The following is a 17,176-nucleotide window of genomic DNA, read 5'->3' on the forward strand; positions in this document are numbered from 1 at the left end:
AAAAGGGAACCCCACAGACATGGGCTGAAGAAATCATCCAGAGGCAGGATTCGATCAGTCAGTATGTCTCTGTTTCTTTCTCTCTGTTTCTGTCTGTCTCTCTCTTTTTTTCTCTCTAGGAAAAGCCTAACTCTCTTTTAAGTCTTCCTAGATGAATCCCACCCAAGATCATTTCTCTTGCTTAAAGTCTACTGTTTTAGAGACTGTAATTATGTCTACAAAATCTCTTTACAGCAGCACCTAGGTTCCTGTTTGTTTAAAACTTTGGGGACTGTGGGTCGACCTAGCCGCTTTACACATCAAACACAACCAAGAACAAGTAATGTGCTTCTTTATATATTTTAGGATAAATCCACAATTCTTAAATTTAATCAATCATCTAAAATTTTAATTATATTAACTACCAGCATTAATGATGACATTTAAAAATTTTTCAGAGAAAAAAACTGATAGAGACTCACAGTTGAGAAAATAGGTATTCAAAATAAGGAGCGATGAGTCCCAAGAATATTTTAAATTTGACTATATCATCACAGTACTTAGGAGCCATAAAGAGATTGTTATGGCTCTTTCTGAAGGTTTTCTTTCTATGTTCTGCACCTCGTACAAATATCAAAGAATTTAATTTTCTCTTCAAGGCAGACAATTTTTTGTTCAGATTTGTTAAGAAATTAATTTCTCAGTGACATGGCAGAGGATACTAAAGAGGAAGGCTGTGATGATTGGTGTTACATAGCGAAATCTTTTATGGAGCAATGTGAGTAAAAGACATACAAATGGACACATATCCTTTGAGCACAAAATATGTGGAGATGCTCTTCAGTCTTCTGTCACACACCTACCTTCATCTTCTCTTGATCTTCCTATCAGATGCAGCCCAGCAAGGCCTAGAGAATTTTGGAGCTCTATTCTATTTTCCATATTCATAAAAAGCATGCAAGAGCAAGGAGAAACAGATGGTGATTTATTTTTCCTCAAGGAAGGACCAAAATGCATAAAATTTTGGTCTATTATGCTAATTTTTCAGGTATATGAGCCTGAGTTGACAGTGTTCATTGTTATCACATGGTGTTACCTGCAGCCGCAAAGGGCAAGGAATGACAGGTACTGCCAAGGCTACTTGGTTGTTTAAGCATCGAAAGTTTATTGATAAAGGGAAACGGAACAAGGAGCGGGGATAAAGGGGAACAACAAATCGGTACTTACAACATCCACACCACGATCAGCCCGGGAAGTTTCACTGTGGAAAGGACGCTTTGCCTCAGACCTGGACAATCGGCGCTCCCACCTGCCCTACAAACTATTGGGACTTCCCCAGCTGATTGTGGTGTGGATGTCATAAGTACCGATTTGTTGTTCCCTTTTATCCCTGCTCCTTGTTCCGTTTCCCTTTATCAATAAACTTTGGTTGCTTAAACAACCAAGTAGCCTTGGCAGTACCTGTCATTCCTTGCCCTTTGCTGCTGCTGGCAGCACATGGATAGGTCTCTGCTTTTCCCATTACTGAGAGAAATGAGGTTTCAGCCTTATACATTGCCTTGGTCTCAGTTCGACAAAGCGTGCGTTACACAGAGAGATTCCAGGAAATTCATATGCTTATTCTTAACAAAGGTTTTTAGACTGCTCCTCTTTCCTTTGTAATTTTATTTTTGCTAATAGAAATCTGCATCTGTCTTTACCAAAGGTCATAAATTCTATCAATACACATTTCTTAAATGAATGATGAACTGAAAAATAAACAATTATTCAAAATAGATTGTCTACCTCATGTAAACTCAATTATTTTCCATGATTATGAAGATAATAATCAACAACACTACTATTCTTAGTAAACCTCATCTTGTTAGCTTTGCTTTGTGATTTCAGTCTTGAATTCATTGACTGAATTCCCAAAATGTGTGTCTGGACTCACCTAATGTCAGCTGAGTGACTATCTACTAAGACTTTCACTTAGATATTAGCATATAGACCAAAACTGATGATATTTCATCTCTACTTGGAATACAGGGATGATTAGAAACTTAGAATATTCAATATGGAGGGAGAAAATAGAATAGTGACTAAAAAGACCAATAGAGAAAGTCCTTGTTTTTACCTGTCTTTGGAAATACATTTGGTCACATGGTCCTGTATACAGGCCTATTGACATTCTGTTTTAACTTTCCCTGGTATAATTCATTCCACTGGTGCCAGAAGTCCAGTTAGAACAATCTATAGTGCTTTCAGTTATTAACTTTTGCATGGAAAATTTGCAATTATTTCCTACAAATAAAGCATGTAGAAGACGGCCAAGATAAAAAGTAGAAAATCCATACTTTAATTGTGGGCCTAAAACAGATTGCAGTTCATATTTTCAATTTTATTTTCATTTATTCAGTTATTTGATTTATCCGTTTGTTATTTTAATATATTAATTCGGAGATGTTAATTATTACTTTCTCCAAAGTGATATTATTTCTAAAATACTTACTTAACCTCATTTACATTTCCATTAAATGTAAAGAATTTTTTTGGCTGATCCTTGGGGAGACTGTGCTGAAACTGAGGAAAGAAAGAGATAATGAGATAACGAAATAACAGAAAAATATTTAGACAGAGTAATTTGAATCAGCATCCCTGTTGAAGACCTATAGAAAAGTTGATTAAAGGTTTTTTGAAAGTCTGTTTAATGTCAATAGAGAACTAACAAGATTGTGAATAATTATGGATTCAAAAACTACAGAAAAATTAAAAAAAAACTAGAGAGATGAGTCCAGTATGGCCATTGCTAGAAGCACAGAGAGTGCATCCATATTATCAGGAGAAAACATAGATCATATTAGCACAGTTGCAGGCAAGTGGATAAATCATGTTGTTGTTGATGGTTTATGGAGGTGGTACTCTGACTGTTTCATTTTCTCAATGAAGTAGAAAGCTGTCATCAGTGGAGAAAAAAGATGGGGGGGGAGGTAGTGGAGATTTTAAGAGAGAGGAGATGCCAGGGAGTAGTCTTCTAGACATGTCTGAGTCTGAATAAACCAGCAAACCACTGTGTGATTGCCAGGAATATTAAAGACTGAATTGAAGGGGATCCTGCATTTAATGATACCAGTCAGTCAATTGTATGTTTCCTTTTGTCACATTCAGCTGCAGAGTTTCACGCATAGATGCACAGTAGGTGGAGAGTTAGATTTAATCAGCATTGAGGTTTAGCCAAACAAGGACAAAGATAGGAGGGGCAAGAGAGTTGAAGTTGGGAGCAAGAAAATGCTTATAATAATTGGACTTTAAGCTCTGTAAGGAAAGAGGTGAGAAAATGAAGGAGGTGAGAGAGACTGAAAAAGCAAGTCTATAAATCCTAAATTCTGCTGGGATCTAAGGATTTATTAGCGTGAGAACAAAGGAAAAGCTCTGGAATTTAAGTTGATGGTGACTAGAGATGGGATGCTCTTACAGTTATTGATAATGACAAGGTCTAAGATATGATTTGGGGTTGATAGGCTGAGGTATGGTGGAGGTCAAGACCATTGAAGGAGAGGTTAGACACTTGAGAGTCCCCAGGTTATTGGAAGGATCATACACGTACATATTTACAGCACCGAGAATTACCGCAGGAGGAGCATTGCAATAAGGTGGTAAATTTCAGTTGGCCCAGTTCACTGAAATCCATTTTTAACGGAAGATACAGGCTTCATCATTGTTTTATTTTTAAGAATAACTACATTGTATTTAGTTTATTCTAAACTTTCAAATACAACCAAAGGAAAGGAAAGGGATCATAATTAAGACCATAGCCTGAGGGCAGTATGTTTTACCAAATCACCAGCAGATGATGTATTTTCACTTATCAGACTTGTGTGAAACAGGCAAACAATTAGGAAATTTAATATTTCAAAAAATCAGCCAAAATAACAATAATGATAGCTATTTGCAAAGCTCTGTGTTACATGTTTACGATAAACCTGTGAGGTATATCTTATTGTTAGGATTTCATTGTTGAGAAACTAAGGTACTGAGAGTTTCACTGGTTATTCAAAGTTGAAGAGCTAATAGGTGAAAGAGCAGGTTTTGACTCAGACAGACTGATTCCTGAGATCTTACTCTGTACCCCATGACCAATATAAAGTGCATATTATAGACTTTTTGCAAACTATTATTCCTATAGTGTGCTTTTCTATTTCCAATTTCTTTGGTTTTTCAAATTCATTACATCTTTCCAGAAAGTATCCTTTATTTGTCTGTCCTTAAATGAAATCATTTTATAGGGCACATTATCAATTATGAAAGTGATGAATTGCTTATTATGTTTCAAAGAGCTTTTTCAGCGAGCTGCCAAGTATAAAATTTCTTCAAAAAGCACTAAGGTAACGACTTGTCTTGTCACAGCCCTAACAGGGACTCTTCCTTTGCTAGTGATGCAATTAATTGTCAGGTCTCATCCAATGTTGTTTCTTCATAATTAATTCAAGACAAATATTGAGTTGCGTGGAAGCTCATACTAAACAGGATTCCAGGGGTCTTTTGAGACATTAATGGAAGCAGAGATGGTGGGCAAACCTGGATGTGCATTAGGTACTCCTCAACACATTTAAATATCTTTCATGAATAATACTGTTTAAGAAAGGAGAAATATTATAAAAATCTGTTTACTTAAAACCAAATAAGAAAGGAGATGGTAAGTGTATTAGGAAGTAGGCACAAAACTTAAAACACTCGAATATTATTATAGACATTGTATTTGCTCTTTCCTATGCATGAATTTCTTTCTGGGATTTTTTGAAGTATGGCATCTCATCATTCAGGTATAACTTTTAATTCTCATTCTTAGGGAGATTTTCTTACCACCTCAGCAAGAAGAGCATTCCTTTCTCCCATTATGTCCTCCACAAGACTCTGTTTATTTCATTCATTATGTATTGTTATGGACTGAGTGTTTGTGTCCCCCAAAATTCATATGTTGAAATCCTAACCCCCAGTGTAATAGTATTAGGAGGTGGGGTCTTTGAAAGGTGATTAGCTCATGAGGGCAGGGCCCCTATGAATGGGATTAGGTGCCCTTAGAGGAAGAGACACCAGGGAGCTCTCTCATTCTTTCCACCATGAACTAGCAAGCAAGAGTGGGCTGTCATCAGACACTGAATTTGCCAGGGCCTTGAAAATAGACTTCTCAATAGAGTTCCCAGTCTCCAGAGCTATGAAAAATAAATGTTTGCTGTTTAGGGCACTCAGGCTGTGTTATTTTTATTGTAGCAGACCGAATGGAAGAACACATGTACAATCAATAATTATATTTATTTATTCTTTTATTTTCTTCCCAAGCCCCAGTGAAAGAAGTGATCAATGAAGTATCATCGAGCATTATAGTTGAAAGCCCTCAGGAGTGCGAAGCACAGAGTAGGTTTTTCAGAAAGTTCGACAAATCGTGAGCTACAGCATATTCTTTTAAAGTCATTTAAAAAGCAACCATTAACTATTTTAAGTCTTCTCCAAAGAAAAATCCTTTACAGATTTTAAGAAATGGCAATTAGTAAACCCATTTTGTATTCAGTCTGTATTGCTTTATGAAATCTCCTGTTTGAAAATATCTCACACATTTTTAAGCAAAAATGTTTTCTTCTTTTATAGATTTATGTATTCTCACTGCATTCTTCTTCTTGGTTTTAGTATGCTCAGCTAAGCCTGAAAAACAGGCAAAGGCAAATACAGATCCAGGTTCATGAGCACTGAAGCTTAGACTAATTCATGGGCTGAGGGGACTCTATAAAAAAGAGTAGAAAATCTTAAGTTCAAAATCAGTAATAAATAGATTGCAAAGATATAGATAGCAGCACATTAAAACTGAAAGCTAGAGCTTTCTCGCAACGGGTTTGCCGCCAGAACACAGGTGTCGTGAAAACCACCACAAAATCTAAGCCAAAATGGGGCAGGAAAAGACTCATATCAACATCGTCGTCGTTGGACACGTCGATTCGGGCAAGTCCACCACGACTGGCCACCTGATCTACAAGTGCGGTGGGATCCACAAAAGAATCATCGAGAAATTCGAGAAGGAGCCTGCTGAGATGGGAAAGGGCTCCTTCAAGTATGCCTAGGTCTTGGATAAACTGAAAGCTGAACGTGAGCGTGGTATCACCATTGATATCTCCCTGTGGAAATTCGAGGCCAGCAAGTATTATGTTACCATCATTGAAGCCACCGGACACAGAGACTTCATCAAAATCATGATAACAGGCATGTCTCAGGCTGACTGTGCTGTCCTGATTGTCGCTGCTGGTGTTGGTGAATTTGAAGCAGGTATCTCCAAGAATAGGCAGACCCGTGAGCACGCCATTCTGGCTTACACACTGGGTGTGAAACAACAAATTGTTGGTGTTAACAAAATGGATTCCACTGAGCCACCCTACAGCTGGAAGAGATATGAGGAAATCGTTAAGGAAGTCAGCACCTACATTAAGAAAATTGGCTACAACCCAGACACAGTTGCTACAACCCAGACACAGTTGCATTTGTGCCAATTTCTGGTTGGAATGGTGACAACATGCTGGAGCCAAGTGCCAATATGCCTTGGTTCAAGGGATGGAAAGCCACCCGTAAAGATGGCAATGCCAGTGGAACTACGCTGCTTGAAGCTCTGGATTGCATCCTGCCACCAACTCGTCTAACTGATATGCCCTTGCGTCTGCCCCTCCAGGACGTCTACAAAATTGGTGGTATCGGAACTGTCCCTGTGGGCCGAGTGGAGACTGGTGTCTTGAAACCTGGCATGGTGGTCACCTTTGCTCCAGTCAATGTTACAACTGAAGTAAAGTCTGTTGAAATGCATCATGAAGCTTTGAGCGAAGCTCTTCCTGGGGACAACGTGGGCTTCGATGTTAAGAACGTGTCTGTCAAAGATGTTCGCCGTGGCAACGTGGCTGGTGACAGCAAAAATGATCCACCAATGGAGGCAGCTGGCTTCACAGCTCAGGTGATTATCCTGAACCATCCAGGCCAAATCAGTGTTGGGTATGCACCTGTGCTGGATTGTCACACAGCTCACATTGCTTGCAAGTTTGCTGAGCTGAAGGAGAAGATTGATCTTCTTTCTGGAAAGAAGCTGGAAGATGGCCCCAAATTTTTGAAATCTGGTGATGCTGCCATCATTGATATGGTTCCTGGCAAGCCCACGTGTGTTGAGAGCTTCTCAGACTATCCTCCTCTGGGCCGTTTTGCTATTCGTGACATGAAACAGACGGTTGCTGTGGGTGTCATCAAAACAGCGGACAAGAAGGTAGCTGGAGCTGGCAAGGTCACCAAGTCTGCCCAGAAGGCTCAGAAGGCTAAATGAATAGTATCCCCAATACCTGCCACCCCAGTCTTAATCAGTGGTGGAACGGTCTCAGAACTGTTTGTCTCAATTGGCCATTTAAGTTTAATAGTAAAAGCCTGGTTAATGATAACAATGCATCGTAAAACCTTCAGAAGGAAAGGAGAATGTTTTGTGGACCATTTGGTTTTTTGTGTGGCAGTTTTAAGTTATTAGTTTTTAAAATCAGTACTTTTTAACGGAAACAACTTGACCAAAAATCTGTCACAGAATTTTGAGACCCATTAAAACAAAGTTTAATGAGACAAAAAAAAAACTGAAAGCTAGAAAATATTACAAACATCAGAAAATTCAGGAGTATATGTGTGTTTTTATTAATTAACTCCCTGACACATGTTTGTAGTTTGTCCCCTAAATTTTTGACCGAATATTCCTTGAACATTTCCTCATTTGACAACTTTGTAACATTTTCTATAGAAAGAATAGAGTAGCGATTCAATATTTCCTCCAGAAGAGTTTAGGAATTTTTAAATTATTATTTATAATTTCTAACAGCTCCTCATTATTTGTAAATTCACGTGTAATTTAGAATTTTTGTCAAATTTGAGAAAACTGCTATAAGTGTCTTTCACAGGTAAGATGTAGGGATTCAGGGCACTTTGAGTTTTCTTCTGCAGTACCTACTCTTAAACACTCTTTGAGCTGATAAAAGTTATTAGCCAATTTGTCCCTGGTGTCCTGGTTTTAGTGCTATATTGTAATTTTTATGCTATCCTTGTCCATATCAGTATTTCATGTCACATTAGCAAAAACTTTAAGCATTTTTCCAACATGTTTATATGATTTATGCCACTTCATTAATTCGATTATCAAAGAACACAAAAGCCTATTAATTATTTGTATACAAGATTTATCTCTTCCATTACATGAGTTACTGCTTTTGGGGTGATCTGAAATCATTTTTCATGACAATTAGCTCCTCAGTGTCAGAATTATTTCAATTTATTATTACTTTTGTTTTTGCATTCCATTAATTTTATCCGCATTTCCTCTCAGGTCTTTACTAAATAAATTTAATACTCACATATACTTCCAGTTCAGGAGTTTGCAGTTTCTTACTTCTTTTATTGAAACTTTCCAAATAATGTTTTTTCAAATTGTAGGTTTCCCAGGGTATTTTACTTCCCAGGATGCTTGGGTCCACTCCAGTGAAATCCCAAATAGGGAAGGGTGTTGTGAAGCAAAGTCATAAGGAAAGAGGCAGCAATCTTAACTAATTTTGGTTCAAGTATGTAATTTTTGAAAATGAAAAAAATGTATGTGACCACCTGCATATATTGATAAGGTCTCTCTGGGGACATTGGAAGTGAGGGGCCCTGTAGCATAAGCTTCATTAGTTCCATGGTATGTCTATCTCTGATCAAAAGTAAAACTAAGACTATCATCTCCCTCAGTAAGCATGTTTGATGAATAGGTGTGTGCTTTCAATGCTAAGCTCCAAGGAAGACAAGAAACACACTTTATAAAAACAATTGCAATTATTTTATAAATTGGAGAGAAACTTCTACATTGCTCTTTGAAAGTAATTGTTTTCTTAAAATATGCTTTAAAAATTGATATATTAAAAAATGAACACAACTTTAAGAACAATAAGAACAATGAAACCAAGCTTGAAAAACCTGAGCAAATTTTAGCCTCCGGACTCTTGATGAAGTTTGCTTAATTTATTACCGTTTCTTAATGCCTAGCATGCTGATGGAACTCAAGAAATATTTGTGACCAAGTACATTAATGAATGAATGAACTACAAAATGTGAAGTAATTAAAACTCTAAAAACCTAATATTTAATGGACAGGATAAACAGGTGACATTAGTAGAAGGAAAAATATTCTCTTGACTGAGAAAAAAATGTAATGGGAAATATAAAGTATACACAGCAATGATTAATTTCCATTTAAAATTTTCTTTCACATAAGGGAAGGAAAATGATGCAGAAAGTTTTGCTGTTCCATGTAAAGAGTTCCAGTGCTGGGGCTGAGTAATCAGAGTGAAGAATACAACTAGTGTGCTATCGAAAGACTAAGCAGTGGCCGAAGCAGAGATGAAAAGTTGCCAACATCACTGGTAAACTGAAGAGTCGCAACAGGAAACGGCTCTCTGTTTTCCCAACTACTATGTCTCTTTTTCTGAGCTACATGAACCCACGCCCCTTACTGGTATCCTTGCCAAATTATTTAACTTTTCAGCCACATATGCTATTATTATAGTCTTATTTTTGTGTTTGAGACACAGTCATGTTCATTTTAAACTGGCAGACCTGTATCTAGGTCAAAGGGCTTCTCTTGTCTCTGAAGTGCTGGCTAAAGCCATGACTTTCAAGAGTGTGTGTTGCTGTTAGTGCATGCGGCCCTCCTGTCGTGGGGAAGGGGGTGGAGAAGTGGTTCTGGATCTCAGATCCTATCTCTCTCTTCCTTTTCTAACTCCCAGTTCCTCTGGCACTGAAAAGAAAGGCAAGAAAAGAAAGAAAAAAAGGCAAACATCTTACCTGTAGGATATGAGTGCAGCCTCCTTCTGGGGGTTCTTGCTGCTTCTCTGGTTAACATAACAGGAGGGAAGGTGGAGTAGTTCTGAAGTATGTATTTCTTTGCTGAAAGTTCCTTCTCATAATGGGAGAGTGATTCTATTAGGAGCAGGACTGATTTGCAGTGCTGAGTGTCCATTCGAGATTTGTAGTCTTAACTGTCAAGACAATCATCTGCATGGTTGAGTGTTTACCTCCAACTGAGTTCAGGTACTCACTTAACAGGATGGGCATCATCTCTAATCAGGGCTGGACTCCTACCAGGAGTAGACAGGAAGAAAAGACCATACAAAGAGCATGCGAAGGGTTGATTCATATGCCTGACTATGGAATCTAAGTTGGGGGAGGAAAAAAGGAATATGATAACCTTTGTAAAGGTATTAGGATCAACAAAGAAAAGCTCTGTTGATACTGAGAAATTGTCAGAATTTGAATGCTAAACATGAAATTTTGAAAGTTCTGTTTTATGGATAGTAATAAGGTGTAGAATCTTGCTCCTCAAAATGTTATCCAGGGCCCAGCATCATTTACATCACCTGGGAGCTTTTCACAAATGTATAATCTTAGCGAGTCAGAATCTTCATACTAGCAAGTTCTCTAGTTGATTCAAATACACATTAAGTCTAAGAAATACTGGTCTAGAATAGTGCTTCTCAGCCCTGGTTGCATATTAAAATCACTAAGGGAGCTTTTAAAATATTCCTGATTCTAAGTGAGAAAGTCTTGGGGTTGGGCCCAGGCATTGGCATTTTTTAAAACCAGAATTGACCCTGACAGTGGGTGGTAAGAAAGGAGACATGAAGAAACAGAAAGGTCAAGATGGATAGATCATCTGATGGATTTTGAAGTTACCAAGTTACCACATTCTACTCAGGTCAAGCCAGTTGTTGCCACGTGGGGATACAGCATTGTCACAACAATTTTTCAAAGAAGAAAGAAATTTTGGAGGAGTGACATCAGCATCATGGCAGAGTGAGCCCTTCCCTTGAACTCTCCCCTCTAAGATACAACCAAAAGGAAATTCATATACCACCAGAGGACATATACATATCACAAAAGATATCTGGAGACCCACATAGCCTTACGCCTCAAGGTGGTGGTGGGGCTGCATCCTCCAGAGGAAATGGAAGCTGATCTGAAAGAGTTCTGTGGAGAGAGATGGGCCATGGCAGTGGGAAATGTGCAGGTTAAAGGGGCGCCCCATCCCTGCCCAGTACTCCAGCCCCAGAATCATCTGGAGCACGGTGTGGTGAGTGTGGTGGTGGTGGCAGGGAATGTGCTCAGGTGAGAGAGATGTCCTGTCCCTGCCTGGCACTCCAGTCCCAGGATCACCCAGAGCACAGCACAGAGAGCTTGGCAACAGCAGTGGGGAAAGTGTGCAGCCCCAGAATCATCTGGAGCATGGTGTGTAGAGTCTGGTAGTCACGGAGGGGAAAGTGCGCAGGTGAGAGAGGTGCCTTGCCCCCACCCAGTACTCCAGCCCCAGTACAGTATAGAGAGCTTGGCAGTGTTGGCAGGGAAAGGGAAAGTGTAGACCTGCAATCGCCCAGAGCTCTGCACAGAGAGACAAACAGGGGCTGGGAGAAGCACTGGGGAAGAAGAGTACCTTTCCCCCTGCCAGTGCTCCAGATCTGCCATCAATCAGTTGTTCAGAGAGAAAAGCAGTCAGTGGCTGGAGCTGGGGAGCCCTGCTTGTGGCAGATGCAGAATACACAGTGCCTGATCCCCATCCAGTGGGGGTATGTGGCAGCTGTGACCAGATAAGAGCACCACAAGGAAGCAAAAATCTACTTCATCAAGCGGTATGAGTAGGTGTGTTAAAGCTCCAGACCAGCAGAAAAGTGACAAGTGCTCAGAAACCCTGGAGGCACAGAAATTCATAACCTAAATGACAAAGAACTCAAAACAGTTATCATAAAAAAACTCAATGAGTTACAAGAAAACACAGAAAGACAAATTAACGAATTCAGGAGCTTCTTCACAAAGGAGATTGAAACTATAAAGAACCAATCAGAATGGTTGGAGATGAATGAATGTATGAAATAAAGAAATAAGTGGATGAAATAAAGAAATAAACAATGGATGAAATAAAGAAAAATCTGTATTCCCTAAACTACAGAGCTGACAGCATGAAGGAGAGAAACAGCCAGTTGGAGGATAGTACTATAGAAATGCTTCAGAGGGAGGAGAAGAGAGAACTAAGACAAAAAACAAGCTCTCAAAGACATATCTGACTCAATCAGGAAATGCAACATAAGGATTATAGATATTCCAGAGGCGGAAGAGAAAGAGGATGGAGCAAAGAGCTTATTCAAAGAAATAATAGCTGAAAAGTTCCCAAACCTGGGGAGGGAGCTGGAAATCCATGTGAAAGAGGCCTCCAGATCTCCTAACTTTGTCAATGTGAAAAGAGTCACTGCAAGGCATACAGTAGTGAAGCTGGCAAAAGTCAAGGACAAAGAAAATATGCTAAGGACAGTAAGGCAGAAGAAAATAACTTACAAAGGAACCCCTGTCAGGCTGTCAGTGGATTTCTCAGCAGAAAACTTAAAGGACAGGAGAGAGTGGAATGATATATTCAAAATACTGAAAGACACAAACTTTCAGCCAAGAATACTCTATCCAGTAAAATCTCCTTCAGATTGATGGAGAAATAAAAACTCCCAGATAAACAAAAGCTAAGGGAGTTCATTGCCACAAGACTCCCTTTGCAAGAAATCCTCAAGAAGGCCCTCATACATGAAAAAAAAAAAAAATAGGAAAGGACCTACACAGCCCTGCGCAAGGAGATGAATACATAGGCAATAATCAGAAAACAACAGCTCTCTATCAGATCAGCTTAGTAAACACTTATCTTTATCAACAAGGATAAAGAAAAGGAAAACATGAAAACAAAAATGATCTCATCAATTTAACCACAAACTCACCTCATAAGATGGAAAAACATATGACAAAAATAACTTAGAAGGGGAAGAGGAATGGGATGGAATCTGTATAGTCTAAGGAAATAAGAGGCTATCAGAAAATGGACTATCTCAACTATGAGATTTTTTCATACGAACCTAAGGGCAACCACTAAACAAATAATTAGAACTGAGACATTTACAGTAAACAAGGAGCAAATTAAGAAAACCAACAAACAAAACTACCTAATCAGATTGGTAGCCCGAAATACACAGGACAAGAAACAAAAGAAATGCAGAAGAACCAGGAAACATGAGATAAGATGGCAGTATTGAGACCTCATATATCAATAATCACTCTAAATGTAAATGAATTGAACTCTCTAATCAAAACACAGAGTGGTAGGATGGATTAAAGAACAAGACCCAACAATACGCTGCCTCCAGGAAATACATATCAGCTCTAGAGACAAACACAGGCTCGGAGTGAAAGGATGGAAGACAATACTCCAAGCTAATGGCAAACAAAAGAAAGCAGGTGTTGCCATACTTATGTAAGACAAGGTAGACTTCAAGATAAGAAAAAGAGAGACATAGAGGGGCAGTATATAATGATAAAAGGGACTCTATACCAAGAATACATAACACTTATAAACATGTGTGTACCTAACACAGGAGCACCAAAGTATGTAAAGCAACTATTAACAAACCTAAAAGGAGATATCAACGACAATACAGTAATAGTAGAGGACTTCAATAGCCCACTTACATCAATGGATATATCATCCAGACAAAAAGTCAACAAGGAAATAATGGAATTAAATGAAAAACTAGACCAGATGAACTTAATAGATATAGAGAGAGCGCTCCACCCCAAAACAGCAGAATACACATTTTTTTCTCAAGTGCGCATGGAACATTCTCAAGGATAGATCACATATTGGGAAACAAGGAAAACTTCAATAAATTTAAGAAGATTGAAATCATATCTACTATCTTTTCTGACCATAATGCCGTGAAACTAGAAATCAACTACAAGAACAAAGCTGGAAAAGAAATAAAAACATGGAGACTAAACAGTGTAGTACTGAGCAACCAAAGGGTCGTCAAAGAAATAAAGGGAGAAATCAAAGAATATTTAGAGACAAATGAGAACACCGTACTAACTCTTATGGGATGCAGCAAAAGTAGTCCTAAGAGGGAAAGTTATAGCAATACAGGCCCAATTTAACAAACAAGAAAGAGCTCAAATAAACAATCTTAAACTGCACCTAGCAGAATTAGAAAAAGAACAACAAACAAAGCCCAAACTCAGTAGAAGTAATGAAATAACAAAAATTAGAGCAGAAATAAATGAAATTCAAACAAAAAAAACTGTAAAAAGCATCAGTGAAACAAGGAGTTGGTTCTTTGAGAGGATAAACAAAATTGACAAACTCTTAACCAGACTCACTAAGAAAAAAAGAGAGAAGCCTCAATAAATAAAATTAGAAATGAAAGAGGAGAAATTACAACAGATAACACAGAAATACAACAGATTATAAGAGAATATTATGAAAAACTATACGCCAACAAACTGGACAGTCTAGAAGACAAGGATAAATTCTTAGACTCTTACAACCTCCCAAAACTGAATCCAGAAGAAACAGAGAATCTGAACAGACCAATCACAAGTAACGAGATTGAAAGAGTAATCAAAAACCTCCCAAAAAATAAAAGTCCAAGACCAGATGGCTTCTCAGGAGAATTCTCCAAACATTCAAAGACAATTTATTACCTATTTATCTCAAACTATTCCAAAAAATTGAGGAAGACGGAAATATTCCTAACACATTCTATGAGGCCAACATCACCCTAATCCTGAAACCAGACAAGGACAACACAAAGAAAGAAAATTACAGGCCAATATTTCTGATGAACATAGATGCAAAAATCCTCAAAAGATTATTGGCAAACCAAACGTAGCAATACATTAAAAAGATCATACACCATGATCAAGTGGGATTCATACCAGTGACACAGGGATGGTTCAATATCCACAAATCAGTCAATGTGATACACCACATTTATAAAAGGAGGAAGTAAAACCACATGATCTTCTCCATAGATGGCAGAGAAAGCATTTGACAAGATGCAACATCCATTCATGATAAAAACTCAATAAAATGGGTATAGAAGGAAAATACCTCGACATAATAAAGGCCATATATGACAAACCCACTGCCAACATCATATTCAATGGGGAAAAAGTGAAAGCCATCCTTCTGAGAACAAGAACAAGACAAGGGTGCCAACTCTTGCCGCTCTTATTCAACATAGTAGTAGAGGTTTTGGCCAGAGCAATTTGGCATGAAAAAGAAATAAAAGGAATCCAAATAGGCACTGAAGAAGTGACACTCTCACTTTTTGCAGACAACATGATTTTATATATAGAAAACCCTAGAGAATCCATTGGAAAACTATTAGAAATAATCAACAGCTACAGAAAATTTGAAGGATACAAAGTCAACATACAACCATTGGTGGCATTTCTATACTCTAATGACGAGCTAACAGAACAACAATTCAAAATACAACCCCATTTACAATCACAAACACAAAGAATAAAATATCTTGGAATAAATTTAACCAAGGAGGTGAAAGACCTATACAAAGAAAACTATAAGACATCACTGAAAGAAATCTATAATAAAATAAAGTAATGGAAAGATATTCCATGTACATGGATTGGAAGAATAAACATAATTAAAATGTCCATACTATCTAAAGCAATCTACAGATTCAAGGCAATCCCAATCAGAATCCCAAGGACATTCTTCACAGAAATAGAACAAAGAATATTAAAATTCATATGGGGCAACAAAAGACCCCGAATAACCCAAAGCAATCCTGAGAAACAAGAACAAAGCTGATGGAACCGCAATCCCTGACTTGAAAACATGTTGTAAAGCCATAGAAATCAAAACAGCATGATACTGGTACAAAAACAGGCATGTAGATCAATGGAAGAGAATTGAAAGCCCAGAAATAAAATCACAAATCTATGGACAGCTAATCTTCCACAAAGCTTCCAAGAACATACAGTGGAGATAGGAAAGCCTCTTCAATAAATAGTGCTGAGAAAACTGGACAGCCACAGGCCAAGAAATAAAAGTAGATCATTATCTTTATCCACACACAAAAATAGTTTCAAAATGGATCAAAGACTTGAAGATAAGACCTGAAACCATAAAACTTCTGGAAGAAAATACAGGCAGTACACTCTTTGACATCAGCCTTAAAAGGATTTTTACAAATATAATGTCCATGCAGACAAGGGCAACAAAAGTAAAAGTAAACAAGTGGGACTTCATCAGACTAAAGAGCTTCTGGAAGGTGAAGGAAACCAAGATAAAAATGAAAAAATAACCCACCAACTGGGATAAAATATTTGCAAATCATATATCTAATAAGGGGTTAATCTCCATAATATATAAAGAACTCAAGCAACTGAACTACAAAAAATTAAACAACCCAATCAAAAAGTGGGAAGAGGATACAAATAGACATTTTTCCAAAGAAGATATACAGATGGCAATAGGCACATGAAAAGATGCCCAACATCACTAATCATCAGGGAGATGTAAATCAAAACTACACTCAGATATCATCTTATGCCCATAAGAATACTTATAATCACCAAGACAAAAAACAATAAATGTTGGAGAGGTAGTGGAGAAAAGGGAACCCTCATCCACTGCTGATGGGAATACAAACTGGTGCAGCCTCTTTGGAAAACAGTATGAAAATCTCCCAAAAGATTAAAAATAGACCCAGCTATGCCGCTACTGAGTATTTATCCAAAGAACTTGAAATCAACAATACAAAGAGACTTATGCACTATTATGTTCATTGCACCATTATTCACAATAGCCAAGACATGGAAGCAACCCAAGTGCCCAAGCACTGATGATTGGACAAAGAAGATGTGGGATATACGTACAATGAAATACTACTCAGCCATAAAAAATACATAATCGTCCCATTCACAACCACATGGATGGACCTTGAGGACATCATGTTAAGTGAAATAAGCCAGACAGAGAAAGACAAACACTGTATGATTTCACTCATATGTGGAATATAAACAAATTTACGGACAAAGAGAACAATTTAGTGGTTACTAGGGGGAAGGGGGGAGGGTGGGCACAAGCCGTGCAGGGGTACATTTATATGGTGTTTGACAAATACTAAGGTAAAACTGAATTTTCAGAATGTTATAAACTATTTAGGCCATAACAAAAAATTGTTTTAAAAAGGCAAGAAATTTGAATTTCATAACAAATATCTATATTTTAAATTTATCGTTAAAATTAAAAAGAAAAAATAAAATCACTAGGGATTCCAAACACAAGAGGCTAGAGTTA

General features: G+C 37.8%; 1 pseudogene; it reads left to right on the forward strand.

The window, feature by feature from the left end:
• The first annotated feature begins 5,841 nt into the window (after window positions 1-5,841).
• On the forward strand, window positions 5,842-7,601 carry LOC100051724 (elongation factor 1-alpha 1 pseudogene; annotated as a pseudogene).
• Window positions 7,602-17,176: the final 9,575 nt, after the last annotated feature.

The sequence above is a fragment of the Equus caballus genome, chromosome 8 (assembly GCF_041296265.1).
Source record: "Equus caballus isolate H_3958 breed thoroughbred chromosome 8, TB-T2T, whole genome shotgun sequence".
Lineage (NCBI taxonomy): Eukaryota > Metazoa > Chordata > Mammalia > Perissodactyla > Equidae > Equus > Equus caballus.